The sequence below is a fragment of the Capricornis sumatraensis genome, chromosome 2, assembly GCF_032405125.1.
Source record: "Capricornis sumatraensis isolate serow.1 chromosome 2, serow.2, whole genome shotgun sequence".
Taxonomy (NCBI): Eukaryota; Metazoa; Chordata; class Mammalia; order Artiodactyla; family Bovidae; genus Capricornis; species Capricornis sumatraensis.
This window is the reverse complement of record NC_091070.1, coordinates 195,948,007-195,968,875: the sequence shown is the minus strand read 5'-3', so window position 1 is coordinate 195,968,875 and position 20,869 is coordinate 195,948,007. Positions and strand designations below refer to the sequence as shown.

At 36.3% G+C, this 20,869-nt stretch overlaps 1 long non-coding RNA gene across 1 annotated transcript; it reads left to right on the top strand.

Annotated features, from left to right (window-relative positions):
- The first annotated feature begins 660 nt into the window (after window positions 1-660).
- LOC138069473 (uncharacterized) lies at window positions 661-19,148 on the top strand. The gene is made up of 5 exons (XR_011144082.1): window positions 661-787; window positions 1,456-1,529; window positions 14,806-14,935; window positions 15,245-15,284; window positions 18,920-19,148. It is a non-coding gene; the product is annotated as an uncharacterized lncRNA (long non-coding RNA).
- The last annotated feature ends 1,721 nt before the right edge of the window (window positions 19,149-20,869 follow it).

Below are 20,869 nucleotides of genomic sequence, written 5' to 3'. Positions count from 1 at the left end.
TTTCAAAATAATCAGATAGACGTTAGGGACCTAATGAGAGGCTGGAGACAAGCTTCCAGCCTAAGAACCGGGGTAAAAAGGCTCTGCCCGTCGTCAACCCAAGTCCTCTATGGAGGGGCTGCAGAGTCATCCTTTCTGTTCCTTCGAAATTCTCCAGACTCCAACCGCAGCTCCCGGCTCCCTAGCGAGGAAGCTGGAGCCCAGAGCTCCCTCAGGGCGCGCAGAAAAGCCCGGGGTGGGGGTGGGGGAGTTTCAAAACCGTTAGCTCGCGTTGTGTTTTTTTTTTTCCCCTCCCTCGCTAAGGTTTCTTTTCTTTTCTCTTCCTGTCCAAATATTTCAAATTTCCGCGCCTTAAATAACAGTCTCCTTTTATTTAGTTAGTTTCCTCGGCAGGTTTGGCCGCCCGCTTGTCTCTGCCCCCCAGCGGGCCCGGGGCGCCTTGGATGCCTCGGTGCTGCCTGCAGCCCCTGTGCGCTGCCCCCCGGCCCAGCCAGCGCGGCCCGGAGCGCGGCCGCCGGAGCCACAGCCCCCTCTTGCCGCGACCTCGCCTGACCCGACTCTCCCAGCACCCAGAGCCAACTAAGGCCGCCCCCCGCCCGGACGCTCGTCTGCTCCCAGCTCGAGACTTCCCTCCCCGGACTTTGGAGTCTCTTCTGCTTTGGGGTTTGGAACCCGGTCGCCCTGGAGCGGCTGAAGAGCCGCGGCGATAGGAAGGCAGCGGAGGAGGCCGGTGGCCGGAGACTGCCCCAGCCCCCACCCCGCGGGTAACCTTGGAGGCGCCCTCGGAGTGAGTTGTGTGCGCTGCTGCGCCAGCCGGCTGGGGCAAGCGGGCGCACGGCGCGGCAGGCAGGAGGCGAGAGCGGGGGCGGGAGGGGGAGAGGGCCCCGGTGCCTCACTGCAACCGCCACAGCGCCCCGGGTGCTACGGGCTGCCAGGGCGGCCAGGGTTCCCCGGCCCTGGCCCTCAGGCAGCGGCCCCTGAGGAGGCGGCGGCCATCCCTCTGGATGGTTCCGGCGACCTATGCCTGAGGACTGGGGCCGGAGGGCGACTTGGGAGCAGGGGCGAGCGGGCCGGTGAGTGCCTAGCTCTCCGCAGAGGTGAGCTGGCGGCGGGACCGGGCGCGGCGGCTGGAGCAACTCCATGCCCAAAGCCAATGCCAGCACTCCCTCCCCCCTCCCCCCGTGACAGCTGAGGACAGCCGGGCTCCGAGCCTCACGTCCAACTGCGAGAAGGCAATTGCCTCTCCGGCTTCTCACCCTCTTCGACTGTCCGAAAAGTCCTATGGTGTTGCCTTTTACCCCCACAAATTATTAGACGTCCGGGACTGAAAATGCACATTCATTCGGAAAGACCCTCAGCTTGAAACACTGAGAATTGCAGGCCCGTCGGGACTTTGGGTGGGGCTGGGGTGCGCAAAACACCTAGAAGTGGTCTTGTTTTTTCAACCCGGAATAGAGCCGAAAATCCAGTATGGATCTTCAGCGGTGCCTGAAAAGATGAAAAACTCTGCAGATCTGGATATTCACTTGGTAAATCAAGTTTCCAGTGAAATGTTTTGCCATCTGCTATAGAAACATTGTGCGAGCTTCAGGTGTTATGATGTGGGTTTGGAATTTTCTGTGCTGTCTTTAATCCTCAAAGATATTCAATAACAGCATGGTAACACACCCGGCAAAGGAGCAGAGGTTATCCTTGCCACCACAGCACCTGCAAAAGCACAAGTGTGTCTCCTTCCTAAGTTCTAAAATGGCTTCAGGACGGTCCAGAGGTACCAGCACATAGGAGGAGAGGGACGGGGGGCTGGACGAGTTTGTACATTTTCTAAAACTACACAGATACTGTTATACTAAGTGTGTTTGATCTCATCTCTCCTCTCTCCAGTCACCATTGGTCAAGGAAGATTTTCAGTGTTAGGCCTATTCAATAATTCAACTTACAGACTTTTTCTCTTCCCTCCCCCTCCACCCCCCCGCAAAAAAAAAAAAAAAAACACAACAGTCAGCCAAAAACATCAGCTCTTTGGGGGAGGAAGTAAAAAAACCACCAATCCTTATCCAAACTACCCGTCATTTCTTTGAGCACCAAGAAGAAATCCTACATATAATCTATACTGTGAAAGAAAAAAATAATTTACCAGGACCTCAGATGCATTCAATTGATATAATTAAAGTGATATTAATTGCCTTTTAACATTAAAATAATGGGACAGTTTGTGGAATTAATAGGTGAAAAGCTTAAAAAAACTGCATTGAAATGTTTGGAAATGGGAGCTTCTGCTCTCTATATTTCTTAAGTACAGTAGTTACTTAGAAAAAAAACTGATACTTTATCTTGACCATATAAAGCAGTATCATTCTAATTTTATTTTAGTTATACACCTTAGTTTTGCAGATTAGTTATAAGCAGAGTGAAAGTTCACATATAAAGCAAAACCAACATCTTTAATGTTAAAAGTTTAATTTAGAAATGCAACTAAATTATCACAACTATACTAAAGTACAGTTCACTCCCTTGTTTCTTCTAAGTGTACAGTTTGTACAGCTTGCTGGTAAAGAAGTCTGTCCTGGGTTTAAAATGTATGCCTTAGAAACATAATTTCCTAAAGGAAAAAATAACTCACTATGCTTTAAGAATGATTATTCTATAATTTGGCTATTCTATACTATTGCTAATGTAACAGTATCTTCTTTTATATTTTGGAACTATTGTAAAAGCCATTTGGGCCCAAATTGTTCTTGTTCCAAAGTTTTCTTCTTCAGATATATTTACTAAGAAGTGACTGTCCTTAATGATGTAGCAGGATTCTGATGCCCATTCTGTTAATTCAAGAACTTCACACTAGACTTATATACACATTTAAAAAGAAATATGCATTTCTTCTTTTGTCCAAGTTCAGAACAGATGTGGATGAACGTTAGCATTTGAAAGGCCTAGAATAATTAATTTGCAAATCAGTTATTACACTGTGATGATGAAAGATGAAATTTTAAAAATCTCATATATCAAAAGAATAAATGGGATCACATTATTAAGTAGCATTTGATGTTGATTAATAGTACAGTATTACCTATCTCAAATTCAAATAAGTGATAGTGTGTATTGTGGAATGATTTTTAACTGTGAAAGATAGTTATGTAATACTCCTCTGATATATAAAAGGGGTTGAAGTCCAGAATATCTTTTTCAGTGTTACATAAGACATAATTAAAATACATTAGTTAAAAAAAAACTTAACTACACTATCACCTATGTTTTTGGCTGTCCCCATATTTATTTCTTTCTCTTTTTTCCAACTTCTCTTACTTTTTTGTCTCTACATTATAGGTGATGAACAAAAATAGCATGTAGAAAAAGGTTTCCAGTTCTCCTTTACTCCTGCTGCCTCAGTCATCTACTTCTCTGTTCACAAACATGACTTCAGTTTTAAAAACCCTGTTTTGTGATGCTAAAAAGTAATCATTCCCATTAATTAAAATTTATCATAGGTCTATGAGTGAAAAAAGCATTGTCTGTATTTTATTTAAAGTAAAGTTAAGTGAAAAAAATGGGCATTAGGTTGTAGCAAGTGTATATTTATGTTTTGAATATAAGTTGGAATCTTAAAATACATTCAAAATTTGACATATGCTAAGGTTATAATTTTAGAATCAAGATCTTAAAAGTATTAAATTTAGTTTCTGGTCTTTGCAAAATAATTTAATATATTTTAATTTGCCACAGTAAGATAAGGCTAATTGTTTTAACTAGTGAAAAGTTAGAATGTTGATACTTGGAAAATATGAAGAGAGGACTATAATATCAAATCCAAGGCAGTGTTTTCTTTTTTTAAATAAATTACTCCTCCTGGTAAATTATATACTTTAATTGTAGTGATTATTGTTTTATAATTAAATTTTACACTTGGCAGATGGACCAAAGTTCTCTGTGTTTATCTATAAGCATATGTTTGGTTATGCAGGTAATCCAAATAATAGTTTATAGTCCTGTTATATATGAGCATTTTTATGTATGTGTGTGTATATTTAGATATTTCTTACTAATGTTCAATACTGAGTAAATAGATATTTTGGACAAATACTACAAATTCACTTCCTATTGCTGTTTTTTAAGATGATAAATTATGATTTGCTTCAGGAATATAAGCTGATAATTTTTTAGATATACATGAGATCCTTTTCACTAATGACCCAGGGAAAGATATAAATTAAAATCTTAGAACTGGATACACTGATGCAGGTCTTAGTTCTATCTAGGTTATTGTTTCAAATTCTTATCATGAAGCAAATATATATGAAAGCCACTTAACATCCACAATTAGTGTAATCAAATTTGAAATATTAGAAACAGAATTGTGGTAAAGATAAGAGGAATAATGGACTTTTCAAGTGTTTTGGATAGCCATGCCTCTGAATTAGCTTAATATCAATTACATGATGGGCAATTTGCTAAATAATCCAAAAGCAAGGACAAAGCAAGACCAGTAAAGACATTTGCCCAATAATTCAAAAGTGGGGCAAAGACCAAAAAACAATTTTTTCCCATTACACCACCATGGGAAATAAACAAATTAATGTACTTGTATGGATAATTTTAGAGTTTCCAGTGAAGTTTTCTACTATTTCACTTAGATAATGTTTTTTAAAACACGGTTGGACAGTAACCATTTACTATATTTGGTTGTATTTTAAAATTACATATATGTTTTACTTAAATACAACATATACATATTCTGTCCAAAAATAGCAAGTTTAACACCAATCTGAAAGGGTGAATGGATACAGTTGGACATCTGGACTAGACTGAGGAGCTGTTTAATGTGCAGCCCGAGTAGGGCCGCATGGGAGAGAGTACAGAACTGACTGAATGCTGGCGAATTTGCTTAAGAGTAATCAAAATGGCTTTGAGGCAGTATAAATTTCCTAGTTTTTAAATATACCATGTACCTGATGAAAAAGCAAATAGCTTTATACAAAGACAGTTAAAAGAAGGAATATGTATGTTTTTTGAATCCATAGGGACATTACAAATGTCATGGGGAAGTATTAATGTAATATTAATATAAAAGAAAACTGTACATAATAACAGCTGCACGTAAATGATTGCTTTCATTTCTTTAAAAAGGCTTATTTATTATGTTTAAAAAATTTTAATGTACAGTTCTTCAAACATATGGATAATATCTATAAAATATAGTGCACATACTAATTTTTGATATTCTAATTTTTAAATTTTTCTCAAAAAAGTTATTCAAAGTTCCTTTTAGCTCATCAGATCCTATTAAAAGATAATGTACCATACCCTAAAATCAGCACATAAAGTTTGAGGCTTAGCCATATAAAAGAACTGTAAAGATAAGTGCTTTCTAAGGAAAATGTTCTGTCTCAAATTATCAAGATAAAGGTCTGAGAATTTTCAGTACCAGATTTCATCTTCTATGAACAAATAGATTATATTTAGGATCAATGTAAGGTTTATTTAATATTTCTATAGTAAGGTAATATTTTAATATCATCATTTTGAGTTTAAATATGTAGAATTTAAACAATGGAACTCTGTAGAGACATTGCAAGGTTTCTCCTTATTTAGCAACAGAACAGATTAAAGAGAAATCAGATCAAAACATAAAATTCAGATAAAAGATTCAAGTTAAAGAACAACAATGATGTGAAATCAACAGAAAAATTGTCTCACCTGAAAATCTTCCATTAATTTGGGGAAAAGGCGTGACAGGAAAAAAATATTTAAATCCTTTTCCATTATATTAAAAGATTACTGATTTCTTATCCAATATTATTGGAAATAAAATCCTAAATATTTAGAAAAAGGGATATGACCATGCTAAAAAGCAAGTGAGTCTCTATATAGGAAGTGTGATGGTAATTGACCTGAGAGGATTTTCTAAAACTATTTTAATATAGTTATGAACATGTTAGCATAAAAAGTACTAAATATACTGAAATTTGTCATCATCCTGTTAAATTGTGTACACAAAGAAAGTAGGAGATGCTCTAATAATTATCTCTTCTTTTTGGTACTTCTTAATTTACAAATATATTCATTCAATTTACATTTCAGTAAAAGGAGAGAGAAGAAAACACAAAATCAAGCAAGTTAATAAGTCAATATTCATTATTTAGTCTCTGTATAACCTAATTTAATATTCATAGCCCCTTCATGGATTGAGCTTTATTCTCCCAATTTTATAAATCCAGAAACTCAGATTTAATGATGTTGAATAACTTGCCCATGTTACAGGCTTGTAATTATAGCATAAGGATATGAACCCATGTCTTTTGTTACTTCATTATAGCCAGATGAAAAGATCTTTCAGGGAAATAACAAATCAATCAACTCAAGAATCACATATTAAGGATCCATCATTATAGTCACTTAATAGGTTTATAGCTTTGAGACCAATTGTCTCCAAAGCTTTCTGCATCTGCAAAATGGGGGTAATAATACCTAATTTGTTGTTACTGTAAATGAAATTTGTATAAATTTCCTGGGACTCAGCAAGACTTTACTAACAGGAACTATTATTATAGGGAATACAAAGTAAGAGAAAACCCATTCTTGACCCCAAGGAACTTAAAAAACTATTTGGATAAATAAAGTTTACATGTGGCACACATATAACAACTAGAAAGCAAGCAAGATATAAGCAAGGACATGATATGTGATATGTGGTATAGCTTACGCCATCTTATTGTATATGGTATCTTACAACAACTAGAAAGCAAGCAACATATAAGCAAGGACATGATATGTGGTATGTGGTATAGCTTACACCATCTTATTAGATTTATGATACTGTAGATTTAAATATCCTGTAGTGGAAATTTTCCTTTATTGAGAAGAAAAGGGGAAGGCCACTTCAAAATAATTGACTTCTCTAGCATGTACACTCTGGAGGTGTCTACATCTAACACTATATTGGGTGAACAATGGAAAGCAACTGCATGGACAGAAAATATAAAAAACATGTGTAAGTAGGTATTTTGAAAGGTATAAATGAAAGACATTATTTTAGAATAAGTGACTATGATATTCTGATTCAAATGAGAATAGAAATACCTAGGAGTTTCATAATCATTAGATAATGGGATCCCTAATAAGCAGTAGAGGATAGTGAGTGAATGGCTTTAGGACCATTCACTATTCAAAATAAATAAACTTTATTTCTAACTCTGGTACATACTATATATCTTAGCACTTAACCTTTTTAATCCTCATTTTCTCATTTGTAAAATGGGCATAATAATAACAACAGTTACTTAACAAGGTTGTAATAATTAGGAATAATATTTAATTAATAAGTCATTTAATACTCTAACATAGGAAGCTTGAAAGGCTATACACTAACAGGTTTTCTGAGATTTAGAGTTAGTTATATTAATCAGAAAGAAAAGAAAATCCCTCTTCTGTGAATACAACCTTGAGTAACACAGACATTTGTGGATTAAGAATAAAAACTTTAAATTTAAAGTCATTACTCCAAGTATCTATGCATATGACCATATATAAGTACTTTCAGTTGAATAACCACATTTATTAAAAACCCATTATATGTAAAGTGCTTTTGCATATGCTGAGAATATAAAGGTAAGACATCATCTCAGCCCTCAAGGAACTAGAAAGTTAATGAGAGAAATAAAATATCTTATATGGTATATAGTAGGACATTAGATATAATGAAGTAATAAGTTAGATTTGGAAAGTAATAAGTACCTTTAAGATACCAAACTCCATTTTCAGAAAGTTACTCTGGAAGAGTCAAGCAGATTTTCATTTCCAACAAAATGAAGACTAGATTTCCTTAAAAATCTTCCCAAAACATAACAAATAAACTGCTGGCTAAAATATTTTTTTAAATATACTTTAGAATTCAGAGTTGCACTGATAAGAAGGTAAGGGAAATCTGCAGAGACCAAAAATAGGGAAAATGAGTCTTGATGCCAGCTGTTGTGGGGGGCATCCACTGATCTCTAGTATGTTATTTTCCTGGGGCTGCTGTAATGAAGTATTACAAACTGAGTTGCTTAAACAACAGAAATTTATTGTCTCACTCTTTAAAGCTGAGAAGTCTGAAATCAAGTTAGTTTCTTCTGAGGGCTGAGGGAAAATCTATTCCATTCCTTTTTCATAGCTTCTTGTAGCCTCAGGTATAACTTGGCTAGTAAATGCTGTTCATCGTGTTTTCTCAGCCTTCCCTTTGTATGTGTCTACTTCTGCATTCAAATTTCCCTTTTTTATAAGAATACCAGTCATAATGAATTAGGGCCTACCCTAATAATCTCATCTTAACTTGATCATCTGTTAAGACTCTATTTCCAAACCAGAACACATCCACAGGTACTGGAAGTTAAAAGTTTGACATCTGTTAGAGGGACAAAATTCAACCAATAACATTTGATAACCTCAAGTTTTAGTTTTAAAGAGACTCAAGGAGAGGAAAAAAGACAATGCTTAGGGCAACTGTGACCTGGAAGACTAACAGAAGGCCCCTTGACAAAGCCAGAACTGCCACAGGATAATACACTCAAGGAAAAGTTAAACTAAATGTCAAAATATTTTGCCTACTTTATTGTCTATTTTCTTATTATGAATTTTGAAAGTCCTTTGAATATTCTGGATACAAGTTTTTTTTTTATCAGATACGTGTTTTGTAAATATTGTCTCCTAGACTGTGGCCTGTCTTTTTGTTTAATCATATCTTTTGAAAAGATGTCTAGTTTAATGAAGTACAATTTATCAATTTTTTTCTTTTCTGGTTCATGCTTTGCATGATCCAAGAAATCTTTACCTAAACCAGGGAAATAAAGTTTTTCTCCTAGAAGTGTCATGGTTTTAGAATTTACATTTAGATCTGTGATCTATTTTAAGTAAATTTTTATACATGGTGTGAGGAAAGGGTTAAAGGTTTTGGGGTGTTTGATTTTGTTGTTGTTGTTTTTTGTTTTTTTTTTTTTGCATAGGTATATCCAGTTACTCTCGGATCATTTGTTGGAAATACTATCCATAACCACTGAATTATCTTGACATCTTTGTGGGAAAATCAATTGACCATCTATATGTGTAGGTCTAATTCTGACTTTTTAATCTGTACCACTAATATGTCTATCATTATACAAAAAAATTTTTTTTTCTTTTTTTGGCTAGGCTGTACAGATTGTGGGGTCTTAGTTCCCTGAACAGGGATTGAACTTGTGCCAGGGCAGCAAAAGCACTAAGCCCTAACCATTGGACCACCAAGGACATCCCTGTACAAGTATCATAGTCTTACTATAGCTTTACAGTAAGTTTCAAAATCAAGTAATGTGAGTTCTCCAACTGTTCTTTTCCAAATTTAATTTTGATGTTCCATGTCCTTTGATTTCTATATACGTTTTCAAATTTTAGGTTTAGCATGTCAAATCCTCAAAATTGATTAGGATTATGTTGAATCCAAAAATTAATTTGGGGGAAATTGACATCTCAGCAATTTTGAGGATTTTGACCATGAATATCTCTCTAATTATTTAGGTTTAAATATTTCTTTCATTAATATTGCGCCATTCATCATATATAGATTTTCCATACATTTTGCCAGACTTGCTCCTATTTCATATTTTTATGCAGTATACATTTCAATTTGCAATTGTTCATTGCTAGCGTATAGAAAATCAATGACTTTTGTGCTTTAACCTTATATCCTATAACCTTGCTAAAGTCACTAATTATTCTAGCTTTTTTTTGGTAGATACTTTTTGACTGTCAACACAGATAACCATGGGTCTATAAATAAAGACAGGTTTCATTTTTTTCCCCTATCCAATCTGTATGCCCTTTATTTCTTTTTCTTGTCTTACTGCACTGCCTATGACGTCCAATACAGTGTTGAATAGGAGTGGCAAGAGAGCACTTTCTTCCCTTATTTCATTTCTGAACTTAAGGAGAAAGCTTTCAGTCTTTCACCATGATACTCAGTTCAATTCAGTCGCTCAGTCACGTCCGGCTCTTTGTGACCCCATGGAGTGCAGCACGCCAGGCTTCTCTGTCCATCACCAACTCCTGGAGCTTACTCAAACTCAAGTCCATCGAGTCAGTAATGCCATCCAACCATCTCATCCTCTGTCATCCCCTTCTCCTCTTGCCTTCAATCTTTCCCAGCATCGAGGTCTTTTCCAGTAAGTCAGCTCTTCGCATCAGGTGGCCAAAGTATTGGAGTTTCAGCTTCAGCATCAGTCCTTTCAATGAATATTCAGGACTGATTTCCTTTAGGATTGATTGGTTGGGATCTCCTTTCAGTCCACGAAACTCTCAAGAGTCTTCTCCAACACCACAGGTCAAAAGCATCAATTCTTTGATGCTCAGCTTTCTTAATAGTCCAACACTCAGTCCATACATGACTAGTGGAAAAACCATAGCTTTGACTGGATGGATCTTTGTTGGCAAAGTAATGTCTGCTTTTTAATATGCTGTCTAGTTTGGTCATAGCTTTTCTTCCAAGGAGCAAATGTCTTTTAATTTCATGGCTGCAGTCACCATCTGCAGTGATTTTGGAGGCCAAGAAAATAAATTCTCTCACCGTTTCCATTGTTTCCCCATCTATTTGCCATGAAGTGATGGAACCGGATGCCATGATCTTAGTTTTTTGAATGTTGAGTTTTAAGTCAGCCTTTTCACTCTCCTCTTTCACTTTCATCCAGAGGCTCTTTAGTTCTTCTTACTTTCTGCCATAAGGGTGTCATCTGCATTTCTGAAGTTATTGATATTTCTCCCAGCAATCTTGATTCCAGCTTGTGCTTCCTCCAGCCCAGCATTTCTCGTGATGTACTCTGCATATAAATTAAATAAACAGGGTGACAATATACAGCCTTGCTGTACTCCTTTCCTGATTTGGAACCAGTCTTTTGTTCCATGTCCAGTTCTAACTGTTGCTTCTTGACCTGCATACAGATTTATCAGGAAGCAGGTCAGGTGGTTTGGTATTCCCATTTCTTTAAGAATTTTCCACAGTTTGTTGTGATCCACACAGTCAAAGGCTTTGGGGTTAGTCAATAAAGCAGAAGTAGATGTTTTTCTGGAACTCTGTTGTTTTTTCGATGATCCAACAGATGTTGGCAACCATGATACTAGTTCTAGATTTTTCATAGATGCCTTTTTATCAGTTTAAGAATGTTTTCTCTTATTCTTAGTTTGCTGGCAGTTTAAAAAATCATAAATGAATGTAATTTGTAAAAATTTTTCCTGCTTTTCTTGAGGTGATTTTTTTTTTTAGCTTCTCATAGATGTAAATTACATTGGTTTTCAGATGTTAAGTCAACCTTGCATTCCTAGAAGAACTCTCACTTGGTTTTTATTTTTTTACTTCTTACATATTGCTGGTTTTTATATGCTAATATTTTGTTAAATATTTTAATGTTTATTTTCATGAATGTTATTGGCTTATAGTTTTGCTTCTTCTTGACATCTTGATATAGATGGAATATTTGTGTCCCTGCCCAAATTCATATGTTGAAACCTAATGCTTAATGTGATGGTATTAGGAGATGAGGGCCTGTGGGAAGTGCTTAGATCAGGCGGGCAGACCCTTCATGAATGGGATTAATTCTTACGAAAGAATGCACCCCCTAGAGCTCCATAGTCACTATCACCTATGAACCAGAAAGCAGACCTTCACCAGACATTGAACCTACCAGAGTCTTAGTCTTGGACTTCCCCACCTCTAGAACTCTGAGAAATAAATTTCTGTTGTTGAGAATTCCCAGCTAGTCCAGTGATTAGGACTCTGAAGCTTTTACCCATGAGTTCTGGGTTCCATCCCTGGTCAGGGAGCTAAGATTCCACAAGTAGTGTGGCACAGCCAAAAAAAAAACAGATCTGTTGTTAATAAACCACCTAGTCTATGGTGTTTTGCAGCCTGAAAAGATAAGATACATCTCTCTCCCTCTCTGATTTTGGTAGTATGATAATGCTGACCTCATAAAATGAGTTGGGAAACGCTCCCCCTTCTGGTTTATGAAATAATTTATATAGAATTGGCATTATAACTTTCTTGAATGTTTGGTAGAATTCACTAGTGAAGCCCCTAGTGAAAATTGGCAAAATTTTTATCTACAGATTCAAAATTTAAAATAGATACAAGCTTATTTAGGTAACCTGTTTATTATTTAATAAGATTTGTTAGTTTGTGTTTTTAAAGGAATTTGTCTATTTTATTTTTGTTGTTAAATTTATTGAAAATACATTGGTCATAATATTGCTTTTTTTTAATGTCTGTACTATAGGTAGTTATATTCTCTCTTACATTCCTGATGTTGACAATTAATAGCTTCTCTCTCTTTAATTCATTTATTTTGATCAATTGATGATATCATTATACCAAACTTTTCAGAGTCAGTTTTTGGCTTCACTGATTTTCTTTATTGCTTTTTTTTTTTTTTTTTTGCTTCAGTTTCACTGATTTCTGCTCTTACCTTTATTATTTTCTTTCTGTTTGCTTTCAGTTTAATTTGCTCTTACTTTCCTTTTTAAATAGAAGTTTAGCTGATTTACAATATTGTGTTAGTTTCAAGTGACAGCATAGTGATTTATTATTTTTTCAGATTATATTCCATTATAGGTTATTTTAAGATAATGGGTATAATTCCCTGTCTGTATAGTATAGCCTTGTTGCTTATATATTTTATATATAGTAGCTTCATCTGTTAGTCCCACACTCCTAATCTGTCCCTCCCCACTTCCCTCTCCCCTTTGGTAATCATGAGTTTGTTTTCTTTATCTGTAAGTCTGTTTCTGTTCTTTATATAGATTAATTTGTGTTATTTTTTAAATTTTATTTTTTTCATTTGTTTTATTTTAAAATTTTATGTATTTACTTTTAGCTGAAGCACCATGCAGCATGCAGGATATTTTGTTCCCTGGCCAGGTATCAAATCCATGTGCGTTGCATTAGAAGCATAGAGTTTTAACTACTGGACTGCCAAAGAAGTCCCTGTGTTATTTTTTAGATTCCACATGTAAATATTATCATACACTATTTGTCTTTCTTTGTATAACTTGTTCTGCTAAACACAATATTCTCTAGGTCCTTCAATATTGCTGCAAATGGAAGTATTTGATTCCTTTTTATAGCTGAGTAATATTCCATTGTGTATATGTACTACATCTTAACTGAATCATCTGTTGATGAGTACTTGAGTTGTTTCCATGTCTTGGCTATTGTAGATCATGCTGCTACAAACACAGAGGTGCATGTATCATTTCAAGCTGGCATCTTTGTTTTTTCCTGATATATACCCAGGAGTGGAATTGCTGGGTCATATGGTAGTTCTATTTTTAGTTTTTTAAGGAACCTCCATAGTGGTTGCACCAATCTACATTCCCACCAACAGTATATAAGGAGGGTTCTCTTTTCTCCATATCCTCTCCAACATTTGTTATGTCTAGACTTTTTGATGATAGACATTTTGACCACTCTGTTATGATACCTCACTGCAGTTTTTGTTTTTAATTTTTTTTAATATTTAAAAATATTTATTTGTTTTTGGCTGTGCTGGGTTTTTGTTGCTGCGCATGGGCTTTCTCTAGTTGTGGCTAGCAGGGACTACTTTCTAGTTGTGGTACATGGATCTCATTGTGGTGGCTTCTCTTATTGCAGAGCATAGGCTCTAGGCATGCGGGCTTCAGTAGTTGTGGCACATGGGCTCAATAGTTACAGCTTGCAGGCTCTAGAGAGCAGGCTCAATAGTTCTAACACATAGGCTTATTTGCTTCGTGGCATGTGGGATCTTCCTGGACCAGGAATTGAACCCATGTCCCCTGCATTGGCAAGCAGATTCTTAACCATTGGACCACCAGGGAAGTCCCCTTATTGTAGTTTTGGTTTGCATTTTTCTAATAATTAGCAGTGTTGAGCATCTTTTCATGCACTTGCTAGCCATCTGTATGTCTTCTTTGGAAAAATGTCTGTTCAGGTCTTATGCTCATTTTTTGATTGGTTGTTTGTTTTTGATATTGAGTTATATGAGCTGTTTGTATGTTTTAAATATTAACCTCCTGTTGGTTGCATCATTTGCATTATTTGCTCTTATTTTCTTAAAGCAGAAGCTTAGATGATTGGTTTCACGTATTTCTTATTTTCTAAAAGAATCAGTTGCTTCTCAAATTTCCCAACATTCAACAAATTCTGATATGCTCTGTTTTCAATCAATCAAAAATATTTCTAATTTTCTTGTGACTTTCTCTTTGATCCACGGGCTGTTTGTACTATGGCCAGAAAATATACTTTGTATTATTTCAGTTGATATCAACTACATCAGCCATATCAACAAATGTGAATGGCCTAAAAACATTAAATGAGAAAAATGAGGAAACTTTAATAATTACTGAAGACAACAATACACAGAGAAGTTATAAAAGTTATGAATTATATGAAGCAAATAACAGCAACTTCATAAATAACTTATCATTATAAATTAGTTAGTACTTATACGAGGTGCAAGGAAAAATAGACAGAAACATACTAACATATGATTCTTAATCTAACACGTGTCAATTTTAACCAAAGGTGTAAGACTCAAAAAGTCTTAAACAACACAATAAATATGGTAGCCCCAATGCATATATCAAACTTTACACTCTGATAATAGAAAATATGCCTGCTTCTCAAGTGCACATGAAGCATTTATGAAAATTTGTCACATAGTGAGCAAAAAAATAAACCTCAACAAAAGGTAAATATATTACAAACTAGATTCTCTTATTTCACTTAAGAAAACTAAAAATAAATGGCAATTTTTTTTTTTTTTTTTTGGTCTCCAGAAAATGTTTTATGTAGCTGCTGCTGCTGCTGCTACTTAGTCGCTTCAGTCATGTCCGACTCGGTGCGACCCCATGGACTGCAGTCCCGCAGGCTCCTCCATCCATGGGACTCTCCAGGCAAGAATACGGAGTGGGTTTCCATTTCCTTCTCCTTTTATGTAGCTGTGTAGCTTAAATATTTTGTTTTGTCATTAGAAAATATAGAGTAATGATCAACAATTCTTTGTTTTTCAGACCCTCTATCTTGTGGCATTAATAATAATGGCAGTTAACATGTATTGTAAACTATGTGCCAGATACTGTCATCTTTTTAAAAATTTTTTATTTTACATTGGAGTACAGTTGTTTAACAATGTTGTGTTAGTTTCAACTGTATAGCAAAGTGATTCAGTTATACAATACATGTATCTAATCTTTTTCAAATTTTTTTCCCATTTAGGTTATCATAGAATATTGAGCAGAATTCCCTCTGCTATACAGTAGGTCTTTATTGGTTGTCTATATTTTTATATATTCATTTATTTAAATATTTTATTTTATTTTGGCCATGCCACATAGTATGTGGGATCTCAATTCCCTGACCAGAGGTCAAACCCATGACCCCTGCAGTGGAGGCTTGGAGCCTTAACCACTGGCCCGCCAGGGAAGTCCAGTTATTTATTTTAAATAAAACAGTGTGTCAACCCCAAAATCCCAGTGTGTTACTCCCCATATCCTTCCCACCTGGTAACTAAAAGTTTGTTCTCTAAGTCTGTGAGTCTGTTTCTGTTTTGTAGATAAGTTCATTTGTATATATATATATATATTTAGATTCTGTATATAAGTGATATCATGTGATATTTGTCTTTCTCTGTATGACTTAACTTCACTTAGTATGATAATCTCCAGGTCCATCCATGTTGCTGCAGATAGAATTATTTCCTTTTTCTTTTACTTAGTTCTTTATTTTTCCTCAGTTTTAAAAAATTATTCATTTTTTAATTGAAAGATAATTGTTTTACAGAATTTTGTTGTTTTCTGTCAAACCTCAACATGAATCAGCCATCAGTTCAGTTCAGTTCAGTCACTCAGTCGTGTCCGACTCTTTGCGACCCCATGAATCTCAGCACGCCAGGCCTCCCTGTCCATCACCAACTCCCGGAGTTCACTCAGACTCACGTCCATCAAGTCAGTGATGCCATCCAGCCATCTCATCCTCGGTCGTCCCCTTCTCCTCCTGCCCCCAATCCCTCCCAGCATCAGTCTTTTCCAATATCCGCTCCCTTTTGAACCTCCCTCCCATCTTGGCTGAGTAAATATTCCATTGTATATATGTACCACATCTAAACAAAATCTTCTTCCAACTACATATTTTATAAATTTCTCACAAACAACTCTTGGCTATAAAGGAAAATAAAATTGAAAAATCCCAAAATTTCTGAAAAAATAATAATAATGGGTAGATGTCAGAATCTCAGTGACATAAATAAAGTAGTGGTCAGAGGAAAATATCCTTAAACACTTATATCAATAAAAATGAAAACACATGAATTAGTTTTTAAACTTAACAAGCTAGAAAAGAAAAATCAAATGAAATCAGAGGGAGGACATAATATGTAAAAGCAAATATTGAGGTAAAACACAAAGAAACTGTACAACAAATAAGCTTCTTTTTCTTTGGGGAATGTAAATAAAATAGAAAAATCACTAGCTTTCCTATCAAGTGGCAGAAGGTATACATATGCAAAATAAGAAATGACAAATAGAAAATAAACAGTAATACAGAAAATATGAAAACAAATAATGAAAAACTACTTTTCACAACTCTATGCAAACACATTGAGTATGGTTAAAAATACATAATTTCTGGTAAATAAAATTTACTAAGATTGACCTCAATGTAGATAAAAAGCTTAAATAAGCCAATTTCCACAGGAAAAAAAGTAGAAAAAATTATCAAAGAAGTAGCTCTCAAAAAAGCAATATTATATGTTTTACGGGCAAATTTTACCAACTTCTCAAACACAAATAATGACAAGCTCACTTAAATTATTCCACAACATCATAAAAAAAGGAAAAATTTTAAATGCTATACTTGATAAAGATAGGAACAAAGAAAAATACTGTGGTAGATTGAGTTATATGACAAATTACTCATTGTTCCCCATATCTATATGCTTTGCCAGGTGAATTTGCTATTCCTCTCAAAAGAAGCAGACTATATTTTCCAGCCCCTTATATTTAGGCTCAGTCATATGATTTGTGTTGGCTGATAGGATTGTTAGCTTTTGTTGGTTAACTGACTACCCAAAAACTTAATGCTTAAAATAATAAGATTTATTATTTAATATGGTTCTGTGGATTGACTAGAGGGTTCTTCTCAATTTGATCAGTTTACATAAAGTTGGATAGTCTAGAATGGTTTTTAAACATTTGACAAAATATTCAATTTCATTCAAAATTATATGAATGCAAAGTGAAAATATAATTCTCATTGATAACTTTGGTAGGAAATTTTTAATTTGGTAAAAAAAAGGAACAGTGTATTCTGTTGGTGAGGCTAGGGGAAAATAGGCACTCAAATCATTATTGGTGGGAATAAAATAGTGGTACAACCTCTCTGAAGTAAATTTGACAACACATAATAAATGCATTTGAATAAATGGATAACCAAAATATGATATATTCATAAAATATAATATTTTCAGACAAAAGGGAATGAAGTATTGATATATGGTACAACATAGAGGAACCTTGAAAACATTATGCTAAATGAAAAGAAGCCAGGCATAAAAGACTACATATTGTATGATTCTATTCATATAAAATGTCCAGAATAGGCTATATACACAGAAAGTTGTCAGGGGCAATTGGAGGGGGAAATAGGGAATGACTGTTAAAGGGCATAGAGTTCCATTTGAAGTGAAGTGAAGTTGCTCAGTCGTGTCCGACTCTTCACAACCCCATGAACTGTAGCCTACCAGGATCCTCTGTCCATGGGATTTTCCAGGCAAGAGTACTGGAGCGGGATTTCCTTCTCCAGGGGATCTTCCCGACCCAGGGATCGAACCCGGGTCTCCTGCATTGTAGGCAGACGCTTTACCATCTGAGTGATTAAAAAAGTTCTTGAACTAGATAGTGGTGATAGCTACACAATTTTGTAAAAATGCCAAAATCACTGAACCATTCATTTTATTAAAAGGGTGAATATTATGGTGGATGTATTATATATAAAATCTTTTTCAAAAAGAAAGAGACAAAAAAGACAAAATCAGAACCCAGAATGTGTCTGTGCCTTTACTTGATACAAAGATGATGATGAGTCTAAATAGTATATGTTCTTTAGTTTTGAAGTGCTAGAAGAGGCTGTTTCTTTATTTCTCTCAGTGTGAATGAGGAAATGTATTTCTTTTGGTTACCTCACTATCCCTAATTCCTACCATAGTGCCTAGAACATGGTAGACACCCTGTAAATATGTATTGAAGAATGAAGGAGAGAGTTAAGAAATGTTATTTTGTAATCACCAGTGTAATAGTACTTAGCTAGAAATCACTATGTGAAAGTTTGCTGGGTAACAAGATACTTATGAAACCAAGCAGGACCCTGTGAGACTCCTGGGCACAGAAACTTTCCTATGTCCCTGTTTCTTTTTTTTTTTTAATTAATTAATTAATTTTAATTGGAGGAATTACAATATTGTGATGGTTTTTGCTATACATCAACATGAATCAGTCACAGGTATACATATGTTCCCCCCATCCTGAACCCTGCTCACGCCTCCCTCCCCTCCCTATCCCTCTGGGTTGTCCCAGAGCACTGGCTTTGGGTGCTATGCTTCATGCATCAAACTGCCACTAGTCATCTATTTCACATATGGTAATGTACATGTTTCAGTGTTACTCTCTCAAATCATCCCACCCTCACCTTCTCACACTGATTCCAAAAGTCTGTTCTTTATGACTGTGCCTCCTTTGCTGCCCTGAATGTAGGATTATAGGTACATCTTTCTGAATCCCATACATATGCATTAATATACAGTATTGTCTTTCTCTTTCTGACTTACTTCACTCTGTGTAATAGGCTCCAGGTTCATCCACCTCATTAGAACTAACTCAAATGTGTTCCTTTTTACAGCTGAGTAATATTCCATGGCTTCCCTGGTAGCTCAGCTGGTAAAGAATCTGTCTGGAATGCAGGAGATGCCAGTAGACAGGGGTTTGACTCCTGGATCAGGAAGATCGCCTGGAAGAGGAAATGGCAATCCACTCCAGTATTCTTGCTGGGAAAATCCCATGGGCTGAAGAGCCTGGCAGGCTATAGTCCATGGATTTGCAAAGAGTCAGACATGACTGAGTAATTAGACATGCACAGCTTAATCATAATGTGTTTTGCTATGGATGACATTCATTTACCCTTCTTGGAACATATTGAACTTCTTGAATATGTAATTTCTTATCTTTGGTCAAAAAGCACATGCAATATTTCATTGTGTATATATACCACAACTTCCTTATCCATTCATCTGCTGATGGACATTTAGGTTGCTTTCATGTCCTAGCTATTGTAAATAGTGCTGCAATAAGAAATAAAAATCAAATGCAAATCAAAATGACAATGAGGCATTATCTCATACTGGTCAGCATGGCCATCAACAACAAGTCTACAAACAAATGCTGGAGAGGGTATGGAGAACAGGGAACCCTCTCGCACTGTTGGTAGGAATGCAAACTGGTACAGACATTATCGAGAACAGTGTAGAGATTCCTTAAAAACCGGAAATAGAATTGCTATACAACTCAGCAATCCCACTTCTGGGCACATTCCCTGTTTCTTTTAGAGAAATGACTCCAGCCTTCATGATCCTTGCTGAGTTCCAAAAGGCAGATTGAACAGTTGCTAATTAGACAAGGGAGAGGGATACAGAAATAAGGGAGAAGCAGAAGTAATAGTGCAGCCTTGGGGGTGTTGTCCTGATGCTACCTCAAGGGATACACAATATAATATCTTTGACATCTTTGTTGTTGTTCAGTTGCTAAGTCCTGTCTGGCTCTTTGAAACCCAATGGACTGCAGAATGCCAGATTTCCCTGTCCTTCACTATTTCCAGGAGTTTGATCAAACACGTGATAATTGAGTTGGTGAGGCCATCCAACCATCTCATCCTCTGTCACCTCTTCTCCTCCTGCCCTCAATCTTTCCCAGCATTAAGATCTTTTCCAATAAGTGGGCACTTCCCATCAGGTGGCCAAAGTATTGGAGCTTCAGCTGTAGCATCAGGCCTTCCAATGAATATTCAGGGTTGATTTCCTTTAGGATTGACTGGTTTAATTTCCTTTCAGTGCAAGGGACTCTTAAGAGTCTTCTCCAGCACGACAATTCAAAAGCATCAATTCTTCGGCACTCAGCCTTCTTCATGGTCCAGCTCTCACATCCATACATGACTACTGGAAAAACCATAGCTTTGACTATATGGACCTTTTTCAGAAAAGTGATATCTCTGCTTTTTAATATGCTGTCTAGGTTTGTCATGGGCTTCCTGATGGGTTGTGTGTGCATACATGCTAAGTCGCTTGTCATGTCTGACTCTTTGCAACCCTAAGAATTGTAGCCCGCCAGGCTCCTCTGTCCATGGGATTCTCTGGGCATGAATACTGAAGTGGGTTGCCATGCCCTTCTCCAGGGAATCTTCCTGATCCAAGGATCAAACCCACATCTCATATCTCCTACATTGGCAAGTGGGTTCTTAACCACTTGCACCTGTAAAGGATCTGCATGCAATGCAGGAGACCCTAGGTATGATCCCATTACTTCATGGCAAATAGATGGGGAAAAAATGGAAACAGTTACAGATTTTATTTTCTTGGGCTCCAAAATCACTGCAGATGGTGACTGCAGCCATGAAGTTAAAAGATGCTTGCTTCTTGGGAGAAAAGCTGTGACAAACCTAGATAGCATGTTAACAGCAGAGACATCACCTTGCTGACAAAAGTCCATATAGTCCAAGCTATGGTGTTCCCAACAGTCATGTACGGATGAAAGAGGTGGACCATAAAGAAGGCTGAGCACCAAAGAATTGATGCTTTCG